Source organism: Marmota marmota, unplaced genomic scaffold, assembly GCF_001458135.2.
Source record: "Marmota marmota marmota unplaced genomic scaffold, marMar, whole genome shotgun sequence".
Lineage (NCBI taxonomy): Eukaryota > Metazoa > Chordata > Mammalia > Rodentia > Sciuridae > Marmota > Marmota marmota.
Window position 1 is genome coordinate 3,443,859 of NW_026000057.1, and position 21,573 is coordinate 3,465,431.

Consider the following 21,573-nt stretch of genomic DNA (forward strand, 5'->3'; position numbering starts at 1 on the left):
GCAAAAAAAAAAAAAAAAGAATGGAAAAATGAAAACTGATAAGAGGTGGTAAACTGAAAGATAATAGTAATTAACTTGCATTCCAGCTCCCTTCACTCTTAGGGCCTGACATGTGGAGAAACAGGGAAGATGAGGGGAAAGGGTAGAGGGCAAAAGGTCAACTAGAAGCAAGGGCAGGGCTGGGGTAGCTCAGTAGTTGAGCGCTTGCCTAGCAAGTGAGGCCCTGGGTTCCACCTCAGCACTGTTAAAGAGAAAAGAGGCAAGGGCAGTGAACCCCAGTATTTCTGAAATTGTAAGTATCAAAGTCCTGAAGGAACAGGTAGGCAAGTTGGGCTAAAGATAAACCAATAAGCAAAGAACAAATTTGGTGGAAAGTCTGTATAAAGACAAAGAGCCCCAGATTCTCACCTGACCCCTAATGAGCAGGGAGATGACAGTTCCTTTCTCACTCTTACTGAAAAGTAAGGGTTTACTACTATCTACACAGGGTGAATAAGGGTGGGTAGGGTTTCTAGATTCAGGTTAAAACAAGAGCAATGGACAGCAACTTATTAAAAATAGGGGGAATAAACGAATATCTGCATTTTAACAGTAAAACCTCAGATCCCTTCATCTTGATTAGCTACAAGAACACTGACTCCTAGACAGATCACCCTGCAGCTCCAGACACATTCTACTGTCCATCACTGCCAGGTGGCTCCAAGCAGGAGGATGAATTAGTATTTTCTGGGCAAAATGAGAAGTCCATAAGAAATATATCTACCAATAATGATGCATGAATGCCTCCAATTTAACGAATTTTTGTTGACTGACTGAATATCCATTTTGTCCTGGGCACTAATCTAGTTGGTTGGAGAATATCAGTAAAATTAAAAGCAACAAAATCTCAGCTCTCACGGAGGTGACATTTTCTTGTGGGAGAAGACCAAAAATAAACAAATATAACAAGTGATTAGGTAATAAAACATCAGGTAACAAGTGCTATGGGAGAAAAAAGAGAGTAAGAAAAGGATTAGAAGTTCCTAGGGGTGGGTATATGCAGTTCTGACTAAAGAGGGTTAAACCAGGAGGTGACATGTACAAGAGCTGAAGGAGCTGCAGGCTCTTATCTAATCACACTATAGTAAAATCCATTATGCCACAAACTCTATCATGAGCAAAAACTGTTCCAAACTGGTTATCTGTATCTCATTTTTAATATTAAAAAATAACCAAGGATCTCCAGGCATGCCAGAAATAAAACAAAACAGAAATTGGAAGACACATTCAGATAAAAACAAAAAAGGAACTCTAATGAAAAACAGTGAAGGGAATACAAAAATTTAGAAACCAAAGTGAAGCATCAGTGACACAACATATTGTATCCATGAAACAAGAACAGAATGTTACTTTTTTAAAAGGCCAAGGAACAAAAAGATATCTTAGAAATTTAAAATATACATGAGAGCAAAAATTTGTAATGGAAAGTAAATGAATTGCTCAGAAAACAAAAGAGAGAGGAAATGAGAAAATTAGCAGTTCAATGTAGGAAGTATCATGGCTAACAAATGTGAATTCACAAAGAATAGAGGAACAGAGAGGAACTGAAGGAGAGATATCCCCAAACTGATGGGAACCAATGAACACACAAGACAATGAAAAGAACACACATAATAAGGTACAGCATTGTGAAATTTCACAGTATCTAGTAGTAAGAGAATAAAAAGCTTCTAGAGAGAAAAGCAGGTCACATGCAAAGCATCAGAAATCCAAAGTGGCATTGTATTTCCCAACATTTATACTGAAAACTATGAGGCAATGGAGAATGTGTTTAAAATTCTGAGAGAAAATTATTTCCAAACTAGAATTCCATACCCAGCCAAATCATCCCTCCAGGGTGAGATTAAAATAAAGCTTTTGGTCATGCAAGGTTTCAACAATTTACCTCCCATGTGGAGGATGCATTCCACCAAAAAGGGAAGTAAAACAAGAAAGATGAGGACCTGCAATCCAGAAACAAGGGATTTATCAAAAAGAAAAGGTGAGGAAAATTCCCAGGATGCTGTTGAAGAGAAGCGGGCTTAAGAAGATAGTTGTGCTACTCTGAGAAGCAGACTGACTGAAGACACAAAGACAAGATTAGAAACACTAGAAATGTATTAGGGGAAATATCTGTGAGAGAAAATGAGGAGGGAGCCAGAAGAGTTTAATAGGGCTGCGAGATAGCAATGCAGATCTGACCCCAGAGGAAAGGAAGGGAGGCTGGGCAGATGTGCGTTAGGCTGCAGAGGAGTTCTAGGCAAAGTTGGATAAGGCTGCTTGTCAGAGGGCTCAGCATCTCCTGGGACTAAACCTTCTTGAGTGTCCCTGTCATGTTCAGTCACTGGCTAGGAGCAGAATGTGAAAGGCATGGCCTTGGCAGACACATGGTGACAGATTTCAGACAGCAGCAGCTGAGGACATCATTCAGTTACTACTTATAGTCAGAGATCTGGGAGAAACATTCTCATGGCCACCTGTGGTAGCTGTGGTAGTATGGCTAATCTAAAGTACATTTCCCAGGATTCCCTTCCCTATACTTTTCTGGCTAGTTGAGACACAAGAGTTATTTTCATGGAAGAAAATAGAGAGCAAAAGTGAAGCAATAGCTATTTTGTTTTTTACACTTAAGCTGAATAGGTGTTTTTGTAGATCACGCATGCTGCCACTCTCTCCTGGTTCACCTCACTGTCGTGGAGGAGTGGCCAGACCAGTAGACTCTAACTCCTAGGCCAGATACGTGGTTCAGGTCTGGATGAAGAGCATCTGCTGTCCTGCAAGACATTCACATCACCAGGCCGGAGACAGTGAGAACTGACACAGTTTCCAGCTTGTATTCACAGGTTTTAGCTCATGCTCATGGGTTCCAGATGTCTCTGCATTCCACTTCACATCAATCTTCACTCTTTAACTTCCTGCCTTGTGAATTTTGAGCACATCTCCCTTCATCAGATGAGAAAAAGACAGGCTTCATAATTTATTTAACCAACTCCTACCTGAGGTAAAACCCCTATAGCAACCCCCTTATTATAATACATCCTCCTGCCCTCCTCACCCACAGCTCAACTTCACTGATGGAACTCAGGCCTGACACAGAGGCTGAACTGGAGGGCCAGGAAATATGTTTCCAGGAAAAACACATGGAATGAGAGAGAATGTGGCTGTTTCAAGAGGTATTTTACAGATCTGTCAGTGAATTTAGAAATATATTAATAACTAACATTTTTTTAATTAAGAAGAAAAGGGAGGCAACTATTAATTCTGGGAAAATGTTATGTCTTAGAAAAGGAAATTTAAGCATAGGACATGATATGACTATGGAATGAACAAAATGTATGTGGTCACAATAACAAAAATGTGCATAATGATTTCAGCCAATACCAAATCTACACTAGGAAAGTTAAGAAAAGGAAAGGAAAACAAAGAAAGTTGCATATTAGGAAAGAAATGTCATTGTAAAATTAAATCCTACTCTTTTGTAATAAGGCATCATTGCATCGTGTCTTTAAATACAGATAGAGACCCACATTATTTAGAAATGTACACACCTATGACAGATATCTATTAGAGATATCGAAAGTAAACACCTCCCCACCAAACTGGCTAAAATCACTGCTCTGAAGGAGTAGGAAGTAAGTGTGAGACAAGGAGAGAAATGATATCATCATAAATGTTATTGTAGTTTTTTTCATGCTTTTAACATATGTACATGTTTTATGATAGCAAAAAGAAAAATTAAATTTTAAGAATTCAAAGTTGGGCCAGGTGCAGAGGTGCACACCTATAATCCCAGTGACTCAGGAGGCTGAGGCAGGAGGATCTCAAATTGAAAGTCAGCCTGGTGAGAACCTGTGTCAAAGTGAAAAATAAAAGGGCTAGGGATGTAGCTCAGTGGTAGAGCATCTCTGGATTCAATTCCCAGTAGTAGGGGGAAAAAAACAATCAAAGTTAGTGAATGAATAAGATACATACACTAATAAAAGTTGACTCCATTAAAAAGTTCTCTCACTTTTTGGTTCTTCCTTTTCTATGAGATAATAATAGTACAGTGACTAGTGTTTCTGGAGCACTTTGTCAGGCATTATTTTAAGAATTTTACATGTGTTGATTAATTTCAACAGCCCTATGAGTTACATCATTTTAATCTTCATTTCATATGCAAGAATTAAAAGCACAGAAAGGATAACTTTCTACTGTTGGGGGTTAAGTGGCACAGCAGGCATTCAAACTCCAGCAGATAACTCCAAAGTTTGTGCTCTTGAATCCTCATCAGCCCAAAGAAATACATGTATATCCAACAGCTAGATGTAGCCAAAATTCTCAATTTCATGAGATTATATAGAAAAGCATCCTATTGTGATTTTGGAGCCTATAAAAACATTAGCAGTTTCAAGGTTTTTCTTCCTTTCAACTACCATTCAATGAGCTGATACTATGTGCCAAGCACTGAATATATATTTGTTTTTATCATCCTAACACCACATCTCTAATTTATGACTAGGTTCCCTGAAGTTCACAGAGCTTATATAATATAGCCTTGGGTTTGGTGACCAAGCTGGAGGACAGAAGCCAGTATTTCAAAGTAATTTCTGTGCCAAACCCCTGAACATTGCAGGAAGTAATAAAATAGTCTTAAAGTATGTCTGTCTGGAATTAAGAATAAGAGAACAACATAATGTGAGATGAGATGAGTACAAGCGAATATATATTAACAACTCAAAATGCTATAATCCTATATATGCTTTAAAGAGAGATGGAACTTTAAAGGGGATTGGAAGAAAAGGAAAATTCAACTGTGTGAAAATCTCAATAGTTATGGTTTTATATTAGTCACTATCCAAAAAAATTAAATCATGACGAGAACAAATGAAATTCTGTTACAGATTTAGGCAGAAGAGAATGTCCAATATACATTTCCAGTTTAAAAAATTTAAATGCAACTATCTTTAAGTATTCTCAACAACAGGTTTTTAAAACAACGGAAATATCAGCTCCCCTGTCCCTCACACACTTTGTTTATAAGATCTCTGATTTCCACTGATCGCATATTTCATATATGACAGATCCTGTTTACCTATAAAAGTACAAATGTCAAAAAATATCGACCTTATGATTGATTTCAAAGTAATGAGCCAAGTTTAGAATGTCTAATAATAAAGTGATATTATACAAAATGAATATTTTGGACTGAGATGCAACAAACTATATTTTACATGAATTTCGAAAGCACTGAACTAACTTTACTACTTACGGCTCAGTTATCATGAAGTTTGACTTCAGCTTTACATAAATTAACCATCATTTTGAGAAAATATTAACTTGTTTCTTAAAATGCAACCAGCAACAACTAAGGAGAAAAGGCAGAGACATTTTTGTTCTATTCACAAGCACCAACAAACAGCCCAGTGGGGAAATGGCAGCACGCCAGGTTGCCCTGTGAGCAATTAGGCTTCCTGGCAATCAGGAAACTCAGGGCCCTAGGCCCTTAGAAAACTAACACATTAAGGACTTGGTGCTTTTATTTCCCCTTCCAAAAGCCATATGTGAGATATATTTTGTTTAGATGGCAATCTTTTCCATCTTCTGGTCTGAAAAAAAAAAGAAAGAAAGAAAGAAAGGCTAAGACAACTACTTAATAAGAAGTAAATCAAGAAGAACATGTGTGAGGGATTAGCAAACATCATTATCTACCAGACAAATTGACTAAAATTTAGAAACTGGTCCCCAATATACAGGAGTCTCATTCTAATAATCAGAAGAAACAATAATTAAAAGAGTCATACAACTATTGTGAAATGTGAAAGTGCCTTTTAATTAATCAAGAAACTCAAATGCAAAAAAAAAAACACTAAAATTATCTCAGTTAAGATGGTCAAAACCCAGTTTCAACAAAGAGTTACACAATTACTCTTTTATTAACTTCCAGAAGGAAAGTTTCTAAGAAAAAAAAGGATATTGAATAATTCTAATAAACCTTATGGGAGACTAGAGGCTACAACTTCCATTTTATCAAATTTAAGCCTGAAGTCTTCATGATTTGGTAAATAATTTCTCTTTTAGCTGTTTTATGAATCAAATGATGATTAAGACTGTCAACGTACTGTACAATATTTTTGCAATTTCCTGCTTGTATCTAACATGACACTCAGAAGCACAACAAGAGTAAAAATCAGAAATGAAAAATCATTCTGAGGGTCCATAAATACACTACCTAACATACTGGGGAGTAATTATGTAGGGTCAGTTGAAAAATCTGACTAACTCAAAAAACAATATTACCAAGAAGGCAACATATGTAAAGAACCTGAATTCAAGTAAAATAAGGACATTTATATTTTTATGTGTATCTAGCCAAGATATACTTTACTTTATAAATAAAATAGATTTTAAGGAGTAAGAATTAATAATGAAATCAACCCTTCTTCACAGATATTTAACAAAAGATCATTATTTCTCACCTTCAATACTTCAAATTTTATTTTAAATTTTTCATTATTTTATAGTACGTAAACAGAAAGTCCATTTTTCTACTTTTTGATGTGCCAATGACAATAGTGTAGCATACATTCATGACAACTTAGACTACAAACAGAAACCCCTGCAAACTGAAAATATAAGGACCAGCAAATGTTTCACTACACTCAGAAAACACAGAGTCTTTATTCCAAGAGGAACTTTTAGTAAAAAAATGATGTGTGAACAGCAGACACTGATGTTCACACAAGCACACTGCAGACAACCCAGCAGGCGGTTTTCTGTTTTTTTTGGATCATGCTCTGGAGGTGCTGGCACAATGGAATTTCAATACCATAATTGTTTATTTCTCTGTATATCTTTAAAATAACAGGTAAAGAAAATAATTAAGTACAAACATAACAAAATAAAATGTTTTTAATTCTTCTTTTCAAACGATATAATTTATAACCATTACACAAATAGAGAAGAAGCACAAAAGGGGGAGAAAAGAAATAAAGTAATGTTCCAAAGGTTCAGTTTACAAGGACCTCACACAAAGTTTTTTTTTTTTCCTCTCTCTCTCTGCAACTCTTACTAGAAACAGTATTATTTCCTAAAAATGCACTAGCTGCCAAGAGCTATGGTCCATCTAAAGAAAGATGGAAATAGAGTGTTACAAAAAAAAAAAAAAAAAAAAAAAAAGCAGGATTCAGTGTACAAATTTCTGTAAAATCTGTTTAAAAATAAGATATTGTTTTGATTTTGATATATCTTTTTCACTAAAAAGTAATTTTAATAGATAAAATACTAAATTATATAGTACTGTATTGAAACAATAAAAGTAATCAAATTTCAAACTTTCTAATTAAACCTTTTTTCTTGTAAGTTATTGGGAATTCAACACTAGTCTTGGTTCACATGATAGAACAATGGGAAAATTTTCCGAATGGTTGAACACTAACCCTGACAAGTGTGGAGAGCCAACTACAATACATTATATGGTAGCATAACCTGCCACCCACGTTGCTGAGAGAACAGCTTTCAAACACATGCACTGAGCTGTAAAACCACAAAATCCCTTATTACACATTGTCTTTCTTACTCTAGGTGAAATATACCATCAATTCTTTCCATTATAAATCTTTTTTTATTAGTATTTTTGAAGCTCATTTACAATTTGTGATTTTTCCTGACAATGTAGAAGATGACTTTTTAAAAAAGAAAATGCAACAGGAAAGTTATCACTATCCTACAGTACTACAAATTGTGGCACAACTTCTCATAAATAATTTTGGACTCCATATTATCTAAAATGAGTTTCAGGATAAAATTCCTTTTCCTTTCTTACCTTTCAAAAATAAGCTCAGTGCAATAATGACTACCAAATACTAAAGCCTCTCAGATTCAGAAGAAGGGTGAAAAAAGCCCGACACTATTTTTTCAGAGATGCAATGATAGTACCTTTTGGACATTCATGATGGTTAAAGTCATTTCAAAAACTTTCTCTGTAATGTTTTGCCTGATTATTTTCCCTCCAGAATCTTCCTACTATCCTTTACGTTTCCTTGTCCCCCCAACTCCCACCATGACCCACCCCACCCACAGTCTGCTAACTGAATCATAGCATTCCAGAACAACTACAGGACATAACAGTTTCTTCTGGGGTTTTCATTTGCAATGTTGTTGGCAAAGAGAATTTTATTTGTAAGTGTTTCTATTATACTGACAGGGTCAATTAGTCCTCTGAACTATTGGTCTTTCTGCTTGATAGCTTGGTGGATTATTCAAGTGGGACCGTTCATAACCTATAACTGAATGCAGCCAATTAACCTCAGAAACAAGACAATACTGATCATCTAATGGGATTTTAAATTTATCTTAATAACATACTACAGTTATATACTTTCCCCCAAATAGGTGGTTTATTATTTGACAGAAGCTCTACATTTCCCCCAAACTGAACTGATATGTAAATAATAATATACAAATCACATTTTTTATTTTATAAGTTCATATTTTGAAGCTTCTTAAAATTAAAAATCAGGCATTATGCCTACATGTTCCTACATGTTTATACAATTAAATAAAACATATGAGAACCACATATTATCCATTATCTAGTAAGATTTTTCCCCAAGATGCAGAAAACATCACTAATTTCCCAGAAATTAATATGAAAACAAATCTGTACTTTACTTCAAATATTCAAAAAAACACCTTTAAGTTGTCAAATACAACTGGCTTTTTAAAAAACACATGAGAGAATCTGCATTAACTGTTTACTTTGTGACAGGTGATACGAATAAGTACTTCACAACTTAACTTAATTATCCCAGGAATCCAATGATATCCTATTATTTGAGGAAACCAAAGTTCCAAAGAAATCAACTGTGACTCCAAGTTTCATACAGCTACTAAGTGGCAAAATTAAGATTTGAAATCAGATGTGTCTAGTTCACCAAACTGTGGTCTTTCATAACCTAAAAGTTATGAGGTAATCCCTTGGTCATCTCCCAGTGTCATTTTGTAATAAGTAGATCAGAGAATATTGCCAAGCTCCAAAGCCCTCTATGAAAGAATGATAGCCAATTATTAATGAGGAACAACTTGAAGGAGATTAATAAGTAAGGACATTTTGATAGCTATATAATTACATCAAAATCAAAGCTTTATTAATGGCAAAAACTCCAGTTACTTTTCATATTACCACCAATCTAAATTACTCTTATGTCTGTGAATGTACCAGGGATCTTCTACATACATGCTCACATATACACATACTCATCTGAACTGCCACATGCCAGTATTCCCAGTTTCTAAAGCAAAAGTATTGGCTAATATGCCAGACCACACAGAAATGAAAAGCTGCCTTAATGCCACAAGGTGTCAAGGTGACAATTTCTTGGCAAAGAATGACTTTTCATGTCATAATTTTTTAACTAACTTAGTGAGCCAACTTAACATACATTCTAGCAAAAAAAGCACATGATAATTACTTCTGTTTTTGTTTTATATATTTTCAAACACACAGTTTGTTCAATTGTTGACATCAAACTGCCCTAAAAGCAAATACTTGTTACAGGAGCATGCCCTGAGTATTTCTTGAAAATCAATTATGACCTCCAATTTCCTTTCCTTCAAATTGGGTAGGGAGACTCTCAAGGTTCCATTCACTGCTTAGTGAAAAAGTTTGGGAAAATATTTGTGCAACTTAGAGTTTTCTTGAAACTACTGGGTTGGCTAAAAGTCATGGCAGTTAAGATGAATATAAATCATTTAAAAAATTTTTACTGTAAATATTGAATTACTTTAAAAGAATACACCTTTCAGGTAAAGTATAATGGTTCAGAATTAAAACCCAAAGTCATCCATATTATTAAGCCTGCTTTGTTTTTTAAAATAAATCTAATCAAAATAAATCCCATAGCATAAAACATTTCAAGAACAGAGTACAAAATCAAAGGAAGAATTCACATTAGCAAACAATCACCTACGTCAAGAATGATCTAATACTCTGATAAGAGTAAACATATGCTCTATTAGATCTTACTCTATTAACAATAACAACAACAATAAAAACCAGAAGGCTTAAAATTGCTAAACTATTACTTTATATATGCCATAAAATAATAATGCCACTGATAGCAGAGTTTCAAAGGAGTAAATTTGTATTATCTAATCTAACAACAACAGAAATATCATTAATAAAAAAAAACTAGATAACCTTCAGCAGATGCACTCTGTCCAGCTGTGGATAGTTGATGTTGAAATGCCAAATATTAATATTAGGGGAGGAAAAAGTGACAGCAACACTTCATGCTTAGCTCTGATAGTATGGAATTAAACCCAGAACAACCCACCTGTGCTGTTTCACTTGAGCATGGCTTAATATAGATAGGACACATTTATCCAGCTCTTTCCATTTGCTGTCACAAGTAAGCAAAGGTAAAGCAAGCAGTTAGTATGAAGCTGAAGGAGAAGAGTGTAGAAGGACATGATCTACACTGACTAAGAAGCTACCGCCTACAGGGATATGGTAGATGTTTTTTTTAGCTTCTCTCATTTAATCTTCACAACCACCCATGCAATATAGGCATTATGATTCTCAGCTTTTAAAGAAAACAGCAGAGGCTCAAAGAGGACAGAGAAATTGCCCTATATCACAAGACAAATAAACCCTGATCTTGTGATAAAGCAGCATGTGGCAAAGACAATCCAGACACATGCTCCTTCCTGTCCTAGGCTCATCCATTGGTCCTACTCTGAAAACAATATTTAAAACCCAGATTGCAGATTATGAAACAGACTGGTTTTTCCCCCTGTAAGCCAAGGTTAGAGAACTTCGCGTTCAGTGGTGAGCACAATATGACTCTGGGGGAATATCAGCAAGTTTCAAATGACTACAACCTCAGGTTAAATGGAGTTCAGTGAGTCATGGTAATTCCATGCTACTGATAATCCTGATTTTAATCAACAGAAACTCTCAAATTTGAATCCCATATTTATCTTAGGCAATTCCCTCTTAACACAAGGCAAATCTTCATTTTAAAGTCAAGAACACCTCTCAATACCTTTCACTGGCTTTCCTCAGAGAAACAATAAAATGATAAAAACTTTAAATCTTTAAGGCAAACATTTACCAACTAGATTTTACAAACTAGCTGAGAATAATTTTGATTTGAGTTTCATCCTTATATTATCTTAAATTGAAGTGGTTACCTAAATACTCAGGTTGAAGAGTGAGGGCAGGGAAAGAGTACCTCTTTTTTTTTTTTTTTTAACTACTTATTTCCTACAGTGCCTGCCTGTCATACTTAATCTGGGCTTATCACCTGTGGGCCTCGATAAGAGGCGAATTATGAGTCTCCCAGATTCCCCAAAGTACACTGCATCCTCTTTCGTAATTATCTTCTCTAAGATCACATGCTTCTATCAGAAAATAGGGCCCACAGGGTAGGATCACTTTAAGAACTAATCTACCTTGGACCCTTTCCTTCAGTAAGGCTAAAACAGATGCTCCTTGCACTGTTTTAAAAATTAAATATGAAGGGCCACTGCAGGAGTCAAATTGCACAAGATATTAACTAAGTAACTGTGTGCCAGGAACCTAGCCATGAAGGTGAACAAGATGAGATAATGCCCTTGTACTAATAATGGAAGCTATCAAAGATTACACACACACACACACACACACACACACACAATTAAGGAGGGCACAAATCTGGCTGGAAGGTTCCTGGCATTTAAAACAAAATGGGTATCATTGTTAATTCTGACACATACAGAGATTCTTCTGCTTAAAGACAAGATCAGTTCCCAAAGAGCCATCATAAAGTCTACTTAATCACATATGAAAATTTTCAATTACAAAAGCAACTACTAATACCATCTATTGGTGACTGACAAGAGTTCATATACATCTCTCCCTCACCCCCTGTAGGACTATGGATTAACACTAAAGAGAAGTTCTATAAAAGCAATTTTAAAAAAATAATGCAACCAAACATTATATTTATAATAGCTAAAGAAATGCATATCTTTCAAGCAGTTTCTAATACAAAAACAAAAGAAGATTAAATTCAACTCTTGGAGGAACAGTCTGAAAATACAAAAATTAGCCTTCAAGACTCTTTCAGGGGCTGGAGTACAGTGCTTGCTTAACATATGTGAGGCATTGGGTTCGATCCTCAGCATCACATAAAAATAACTAAATAAAAGTATTGTGTCCATCTACAACAACAACAAAAAATTTTTAAAAAGACTCTTTAAGACTATCAGCATCACAGCAACTTCTCAAAAAAGTATTGTACATAATACCTGTTTGCAGTAATTCATAAAACATAGGAAAATAAAGTTTTGAGATTAAGATTTTAAAAATTATATCCAAACTATGTATAATAGTTAATGAATAGTGAAAATTGATGCTTTATTTTAAAGGTTTTAACTTTTGTGTGTGTGTTTGTTTTGGTACTGGGGATTGAACCCAGGGGCAAAACAAACACAGGGGCATTCGACCACTGAGCCACATCCCCAGCCTTATTTTGTATTTTATTTAGAGACAGGGTCTCACTGAGTTGCTTAGCACCTCACCATTATTGAGGCTGCCTTTAAACTGGAGATCCTCCTGTCTCAGCCTCCTGAGCCGCCCTGTGATTACAGGCATGCACCACTGCACCCGGCACCTTAACATTTTTTTCTCAAAGAAATTGTAATTAGAGGAATGAGCCAAAGGCCACTGTTTTTATTGTGTATGGTTATTGTAAAAGAGACACTCTAAACAACATATACTGATTGGTCAGAATAACCATAATTAGGTAAAATGAGAGAGCAAAAATCAGAATCTTAAAGAATGTTCAATTCTTTTTGCAAGAATTTAGTCTAAGGACACTATCTACTATTAAATAATCACAAAGTACTTTTTCCTCAATTTCAGAAGTGTTTCCATAATCTGAATACTAAGTCAACTCACAAAATTGAAAAGCTATAAAGTTAAAGAACATAAGATTATTTTAACTTTTTTAAAATTATTTTTTATTTATATATGACAACGGAATGCATTACAATTCATATTACACATACAGAGCACAAATTTTTCATATCTCTGGTTGTATACAAAGTATATTCACACCAATTCATGTCTTCATACATGTACTTTAGATAATGATGTCCATCACATTCCACCATCATTTCTAACCCCATGCCCCCTCCCTTTCCCTCCGATGCAGCCAATATGGACAACAGTATGAAGATTCCTTGGAAAATTGGGTATGGAACCACCATTTGACCCAGCTATCCCTCTCCTCGGTCTATACCCAAAGGACTTAAAAACAGCATACTACAGGGACATAGCCACATCAATGTTTATAGCAGCACAATTCACAATAGCTAAACTGTGGAGTCAACCTAGATGCTCTTCAGTGGATGAATGGATAAAAAAAAAAATGTGGCATATATACACAACGGAATATTACTCAGCAATAAAAGAGAGTAAAATCATGGCATTTGCAGGTAAATGGATGGAGTTAGAGAAGATAATGCTAAGTGAAGTTAGCCAATCCTAAAAAGCCAAATGCCAAATGTTTTCTCTGATATAAGGAGGCTGATTCATAGGAGGGGGAGCATGTGAAGAATAAATGCTTTTTTTTTTAATGGAGTGAAATAATATCACCCAATCTGACTTAAAAGAAGAATCTGAAACTTAAAAGAAGAATCTGAAAAGTCAAATGTATAAAAGCAAAAAGTAGAATGATAGTTACCAGAGTTAGTGGTGTAGGAATTAGGGAGATGTTGATCAAAGTACATAAAATCTCACTCATAAAGGAGGAGTAAGTTTAAAAGATCTGTTTTGCATCATGGTGACCATAGGTAAAAACAACATACCTTAAATTATAAGACAATTTTAATTGCTCTCACCACAAAAACATGTGAGGTAATACACAATTAGCTTGATAGTTATGAAAATAATTGTTCCACAACATGAACACTTATCAGAATATCATTTTGTATACCAGAAGTATATACAAAAGCTCTAATCTCTAGGATATATAAAGAGCTCAACAAGATAAGTACCAAAAAACACCCCAAAATAATCCAATCAATAAATGGGCCAAGGACCTGAACAGATACTTCTCAGGAGAGGATATACAATCAATCAACAAATATATGAAAAAATGCTCATCATCTCTAGCAATCAGAGAAATGCAAATCAAAACTACTCTAAGGTACCATCTTACCCCAGTAAGAATGGCAGCCATTATGAAGACAAACAATAATAAGTGTTGGCGAGGATGTGGGGAAAAAGGTACACTCAAACACTGCTGGGGGATTGCAAATTAGTGCAGTCAAAATGGAAAGCAGTATGGAAATTCCTTGGAAAGCTGGGAATGGAACCACCATTTGCCCCAGCTATTCCTCTTCTCGGCCTATACCCAAAGGACCTAAAAACAGCATACTACAGGGACACAGCCACGTCAATGTTTATAGCAGCATAATTCACAATAGCTAAACTATGGAACCAGCCTAGATGCCCTTCAGTGGATGAATGGATTAAAAAAAATGTGGCATTTATACACAATGGAATTTTACTCAGCACTAAAAAAAATAATAAGACCATGGCATTTGCAGGGAAATGGATGGCATTAGAGAAGATAATGCTAAGTGAAGTTAGCCAACCCCAAAAAACAAATGCCGAATGTCTTCTCTGATATAAGGGGGTTGACTCAAAATGGGGTTGGGAGAGCAAGGGAGGAAGATTATCTCTAGATAGGGAATAGGGTGGAAGGGAAAGGGAAGGAGAATGGGAATAGCAAGGATAGTGGAAGGAGATGGTCATCATTATACAAAATTCATGTATGAAGATGTGAATTTGTATTGACATACCGTATATACAAACAGAGATTTGATAAACTGTGGTATAAAGGTGTAATAAGAATTGCAATGCAAAAAAATTATGAATGTAATGCACTCCTCTATTGTGATGTATGTAAGAAATAATTAAAAAATAATTAAAAAAACCAAAATCTTACAAAAGAGTAAAATAACACTATATAGTTTATAGAGTTGGACTCTACATATTTTCAAATTTTAGTTGTCTCTAACTACTGATAAAATAGATCTACTAATATAATATAGTCGGCTGTCTGTATCTGTGGACTTCACATCTATGAATTCAATCAACCATGAATCAAAAATGTTTGTGGGAAGAAAATCTGAGTATCAAACACTACAGGACATTTTTTTCTTGTCATCATTCCCAAAATAATACAATATAACAACTAATCATATAGTATTTACATTGTATTAGGTATGGTAAGTAATTTAGGGAAGATTTAAAATACATGGGAGTATGTGTATAGGTTATATGCAAATACTATGCCATTTTACATGAGATTTAAGCACCTACAGATTTTGATAACTGCAGGGTCCTGGAAGCAGCCCCTACGGATAGTAAGGGACAACTGTATGCTAAAATAGAATTTTAGTAGTTACTGGCTAAAAATTTCTATTATAATTCATTCAAAAGCCAGTGGGGGTACTCATTTATTATGAGATCTCACTTTCTAAGCAGCATATATGTAGTCTCAGGAAAGAACTGAAAAGAGAAGTTGTTGGAGTGTTTCATTATCTGAGATCAATATGCCCAGCAAACCCTAAGAAAATCTTTCATCCTGACTTTTGGGAGAGAAAAGTTGGGGGTAGATGATATATTTTTAATCTAGAGACCTGCCATTCTGTGATGGTTTTATTTGGTGGCAAAGAATGGAAACCTATGGAATAAATATAGGATACACAGCAAGAGCTCTTGTTATAAAAAATAAGTAACGAAAAATTCAGAGAGCTACTTACAAAACATTCTGTTCATTTCGGACAAGATTAAGCCTAAAGACTTTAGGGGCTCAATAGTCATTAGGTAGCTAACATCATCGAAACCATCTCTTTTCTTCATCTCAAAACTTTGGTACCACTTAGTCTGAAGTCAGATCTTCTTTTCTCATTAGAAATTCATTGAAAGTCTCCTGTCTACTGCCACAGATCTACATACTTAAGCATCAGAAATCAAGACTAGCAGGGTGCAGTGGTGCACACCTGTAATCCCAGCAGCTCAGAAGGCTGAGGAAGGAATATCAAAAGTTTAAAGTCAGCCTCAACAACTTAGCAAAGCCCTAAGCAATTTAGTGAGACCCTGTTTCAAAAATAAAAAATAAAAAGGGTTGGGTATGTGGCCCAGTGGTTAAGCACCTTTGGGCTCAATCCCTTGTACCCCCCCCCCCAGAAAAAAAACAAAGAAACAAATCAAGACCAGCTGTAAACCATTCAATTATAATAATTATTCAACATGAATAATTACTATCCTTAAGATAATTACAAAGCATACAATTCATTTTAAAAACATTTGCAAAAGAGCTGGGCTACTGTTTTTGTTTCCTACCATCAACTATTAACTTCAAATATACGAGGAAAGACCTCCAAATATCTACAAATGTGCATGACTTCTAATTCCCTTAGGAGGGAGAAATGGTCACAAAGTATTAATTGCCTTATATTCCCATCTTCCATTCCAATATTCTCATTTGTTTATACTGAAACTGAAAGGTTTGACAATTCTTCATTAACCACATACAAAACAGGAAGCTGAGAAAACTGAGATGAGCTCACTGATGAACCTTAACTGAGCTCAACTGAGCTTACCTCAGTTAAGGTTGACTTTTATTTATTTTATTATTTTTTTTTAGAGAGAATTTTTAACATTTACTTTTTTTTTAGTTTTCAGCGGACACAACGTCTTTATTTGTATGTGGTGCTGAGGATCGAACCTAGGCGGCACGCATACCAGGCGAGTGCACTACCGCTTGAGCCACATCCCCAGCCCAAAGTTGACTTTTAAATCACTATAAAATGCTTCCAGTAGTTTCAAGCAATATTTGTAGCAGCACATTCTGCTGATATTATTATAAGAGACAGGTTAATTACCAAAAAAAAAGATTCACTCAAAATTTCCCATAGGATGAGGGGGTTGCTCTAGTTAGTCTGAAAAGGTCCATTACTAAAGGCTTAGTCCTCAGCTCTGTGTCATCGGGAGGTAGTAGAACCTTTACGATGTGGGGTCTAGTCATTGGGAGTGTGGCCTTGAAGAAGGTATTAGGATTTCAGCCCCTTCCTCCTCTTCTCTCTTTTGCCATGAGATGAACAACTGTTTCACCATATACTCCCCACTGTGAGGCCACAGGCCCAAAAGCAATGGGGCCAATGGATCATGAACTGAAATCTCCAAAACTGTGAGCCAAAATAAGCCTTTCCTCTTCATAAGTTAAATATCTCAGGGATTTTATTACAGTAATGGAAAGTTGACAGGGGTTTGCTGAAAAACTTTGTATCTATCCCTGATAACCAAAGGAAAAGTCAGCAAATAAGACTAATGGGGCACCGGTCATTGGTCCAATTCTATTTTCCTCTCTCCTGTTTAGCTATGTTCTTTCATCTACTCTATTCATTCTAGACTGTACTGTAGCCTCCCTTATCTAATAGCTTGTATTCTTCTAATGAGTGAAATTTCTAAGACAAGCAAAAATTTAAAATAGAAACACCACAGGATACAGAAATCCTACTTCTGGGTATACATCCAAAGGGGCCGAAAGCAGGGTCTTGGGATATTTATAATTAAGCAAGGGATGGAGGCACTCCATGAAGCTACAGGGTTATCGGTACCATGTCCCACTGACAGAGAAATGAATAAGCAAAATGTGATATATATGCATAATGTAATATTTGACCTTAAGAATGAAGGAAATTGTCACACTGCTACAGCATGGATGGAACCTTAAGGACATAATGCTAAGTGAAATAAGCATGTCACAAAAGACAAATTTGACTTGCCCTCCGCTCTGTCTTGTGCTACCTCCTGCCCTCTTGCCATCCACTATGGCCCTGCTGCACTCTGGCCACATCCTCTCTGGGGCTACTGGCGCCTTCCACCCCGGCCTCGCCGCCGCAGCTTTGGCCAGAGCCAGCTCTTCGTGGGCCCATGTGGAAATGGGACCCCCAGATCCCATCCTGGGAGTCACTGGAGCCTACAAGAGAGACACCAACAGCAAAAAGATGAACCTGGGAGTCGGTGCCTACCAGGATGATAATAGAAAAGCCTTATGTGCTCCCTAGCATCCGAAAGGCAGAGGCCCAGATTGCTGCAAAAAATTTGGACAAGGAATACCTGCCCATGGTGGACTGGCTGAATTTTGTAAGGCATCTGCAGAACTAGCCCTGGGTGAGAACAGTGAGGTGTTAAAAAGTGGCCGGTTTGTCACCGTGCAGACCATTTCTGGAACTGATGCCTTAAGGGTTGGAGCCAATTTTACGGAAAGATTTTTTAAGTTCAGCCAAGATGTCTTTCTACCCAAACCGTCCTGGGGAAATCACACACCCATTTTCAGGGATGCTGGCATGAAGCTACAGGGTTATCGGTATTATGACCCCAAGACTTGTGGTTTTGACTTCACAGGCGCCACAGAAGACATTTCAAAAATGCCAGAGCAGAGTGTTCTTCTCCTGCATGCCTGTGCCCACAATCCCACAGGAGCGGACCCTCGTCCTGAGCAGTGGAAGGAAATAGCGTCTGTGGTAAAGAAAAAGAATCTCTTTTCATTCTTGGACATGGCCTACCAAGGCTTTGCCAGTGGTGATGGTAACAAGGATGCCTGGGCTGTGCGCCACTTCATCGAACAGGGCATTAATGTTTGTTTCTGCCAATCATATGACAAGAACATGGGCTTATATGGCGAGCGTGTGGGAGCCTTCAAAGTAGTCTGCAAAGATGCTGATGAAGCCAAAAGGGTGGAGTCACACTGAAGACTGTGATTCGCCCCTTGTATTTCAACCCTCCTCTTAACGGGCCCGGGTTGCCTCTACCATCCTGACTTCCCTGGATTTGCGAAAGCAATGGTTGCAGGAAGTGAAAGGCATGGCTGACTGTATCATTAGCATGTGGACCCAGCTGGTCTCCAACCTCAAAAGGAGGGCTCCTCCCACAATTGGCAGCACATCATGGACCAGATCGGCATGTTTTGTTTCACAGGCCTAAACCCTGAACAGGTAGAGCGACTGACCAAGGAGTTCTCCATCTACATGACAAAGGATGGCCGCATCTCTGTGGCAGGGGTCACCTCCAACAACGTGGCCTACCTTGTCCATGCCATCCACCAGGTCACCAAGTAATTTCCTGGTGAGAGAACAGAGACAACCTTTCTGTCGTCAGCCCCTGCTGTTGTGTGATTCACATGCAGGATGAGGGAGGGTGGATGGTGGAGAGGTCATTTCTTTCAACCACAGTGCATAACACTTAGTGATTGGATATGTTTCTCAGAAAAGAACATGTAGTGAGATAGGGCAGAGGCAACCATGGCTGGTGTCTGGAACTCTGTGGCTTTAAACCAAACTACCCCATCATCCTTTTATCTCCAACTTTTTTGAAAGAGTTTATATGTATAAGAAAGTCACAGCACCAAAAAACCTGTCGTGATGTTGCTAATTTCAGAAGCTTTAATGAAGCTCTGTGTGGTGCAAGGGGTTCCTCTGCGGATCCAGCATGAGACATAGCTCATGCTATAGGCTGAGTTGTGTCATTAACAGTCCACCTCACATTTGTCCCCCCATGGTGGAGCATCCTATCAACAGACCATATTGCACAAATCGTGCTTTACAAAAACCAATGAGTCTGTTGCCACTGCAGCAAGGAAAATAATAGATGCTGTTTCCTGTCTTATTTAAGAAAATAAGGAAAATGTCTGTCACTTCTTACCATTGCTGTTCTTTTCTTTAACACAAAGATCTATAACCAGCCTAGATTTCCATACCATTCTATTGCTTGATTAACCATGAACCCCATCATATCAGGATCTATTTAAGAATGGAGAACATAATTTTCTGCTCATGCCATACCCTCTCTTTCTTGGCAAAGAATAGTGGAGAGTAGGTGCCTGCACTTTATGCCGGCATCCTCATCAATGACTGTGTAATTGTCTCCTCCTGGGGTGCTCCTCTGCCCGCTGGACCTCTTTCTTCATTCCTTGTGGTTGTGCAGCCACTAACCTCACATCATGAGTCAGACAACACAGGTTAGGATCAGAAAGGAGATAGTCTAGGGTTTGTGTACTGCCAGCCAGGCTTAGGCTTCACCCTTGGAATGAAAACCACCTTCTGCTCTAATCATGTCGACTTACTGCAGCTTGGTTTCTCTGTTACAATAAAATTACTGTAGATCCAAAAAAACAAAAACAAAAGACAAATATGATCCTATTTATATGAGATATCTAGAATAGTCAAATCAGAGAAAGCATAATGGTGGTCAACAGGGGCTGGAAGCAGAGGGAAATGAAGACTCATTAGTTAATGAGAAGAGGACTTCAGTTTTTTGTGTTGCGGCTTTTTTTGGGGGGCGGGGTACTCAGGAGCACTCAACCACTGAGCCACATCTCCAGCCCTATTTTGTATTTTACTTAGAGACAGGGTCTCACTGAGTTGCTTAGCACCTTGCTGTTGCTGGGGCTGGCTTTGAGGCTCGCAATTCTCCTGTCTCAGACTCCTGAGCTGCTGGGATTACAGGCATGCCCCACCGAACCCCACAGGACTTCAGTTTTGCAGGATGAAAAGTTCTGGAAATGTACAACCATGTGAATGTAATTACTACTTAACTCTACTTATAGAGATGGCGAAGATGGGCCGGACATATTGGCGCACACCTATAATCCCAGCTACTCAGGAGGATCCCAAGTTCAAGACCAGCCTAGGCAACTTAGAGAGATCCTGTCTCAAAATAAATAAAAAGGGATGGGGATGTAGCACAGTGATAAAGTGCTCCTGGATTCAATCCCTATAACTAAGGAGAAAAAGTGGTAAAGATGATAAATTTTATGATATTTTTTTATAACAAAAACAAATTTATTATATGAGAAAGGGAATCTCATTTGCTCAGCTAATCTTTTTGAAGCAAACTACACAAGCATGGGTCACTGGCAAACCTATGGCCGACTACTGGCAGATTTTATGACTTTTATTAAATGCCTACCATTTCAGACACATGCACATCCCATTCTGGTCACCTGTCCTGACCAGCATACTTTCCTTTTGTAAATAAAGTATGTATTCCTATTGAAATACATCCTGCTGGATTTTAAATTTTTATTTTTGCTTTCTTTGCCCTTGGCTATCATTATGACCACTGTGCATAAAAGGAACAGTGTAGTTCTTCTATAACTGCCATAAGAGATCAATTCAAAATAGGTGACCTTATGTTCAATGCTCTTGCAATAAACCTCACCAAGTTCTAGGTTTACCTTACTAATGCATTAGCAGTACCAAATCTTCCAACTCGATGCATTATGAAACAAGAATACCCTTGTAATCATCTTACTTGGCTCAAATACTAGTTAAGTACCCCAATCTGAAAATTTGAAATCATAAATACCCCCAAACCTGAAACTTTGTGAGCTCCATCATAATTCTACAAGTAAAAAAGTCCACACCATGAAACTTTGTTTCATGTACAAAATTATAAAATACTGCATGAAATTAGCCTGAGACTCTGTACATAAGATGTGTATATGAAAC

At 37.0% G+C, this 21,573-nt stretch overlaps 1 protein-coding gene and 1 pseudogene across 4 annotated transcripts in view; one reads left to right on the top strand and one right to left on the bottom strand.

The window, feature by feature from the left end:
• Positions 1-21,573, bottom strand: part of Anapc10 (anaphase promoting complex subunit 10) — an 81,140-nt gene that overhangs the window by 19,885 nt on the left and 39,682 nt on the right. Inside the window, exon 5 of one of the 3 annotated variants that reach the window (XR_007351337.1) lies at positions 2,703-2,961. The exons of the other annotated variants lie outside the window; for them this stretch is intronic. The gene's annotated coding sequence lies outside the window, so the exon portion shown is untranslated. The remainder of the gene's footprint in view (positions 1-2,702; positions 2,962-21,573) is intronic. 3 annotated transcript variants of the gene reach the window in all.
• Positions 17,861-20,228, top strand: LOC107141241 (annotated as a pseudogene). Its single transcript, XR_007351336.1, has one exon. The product of XR_007351336.1 is annotated as an aspartate aminotransferase, mitochondrial-like (transcript).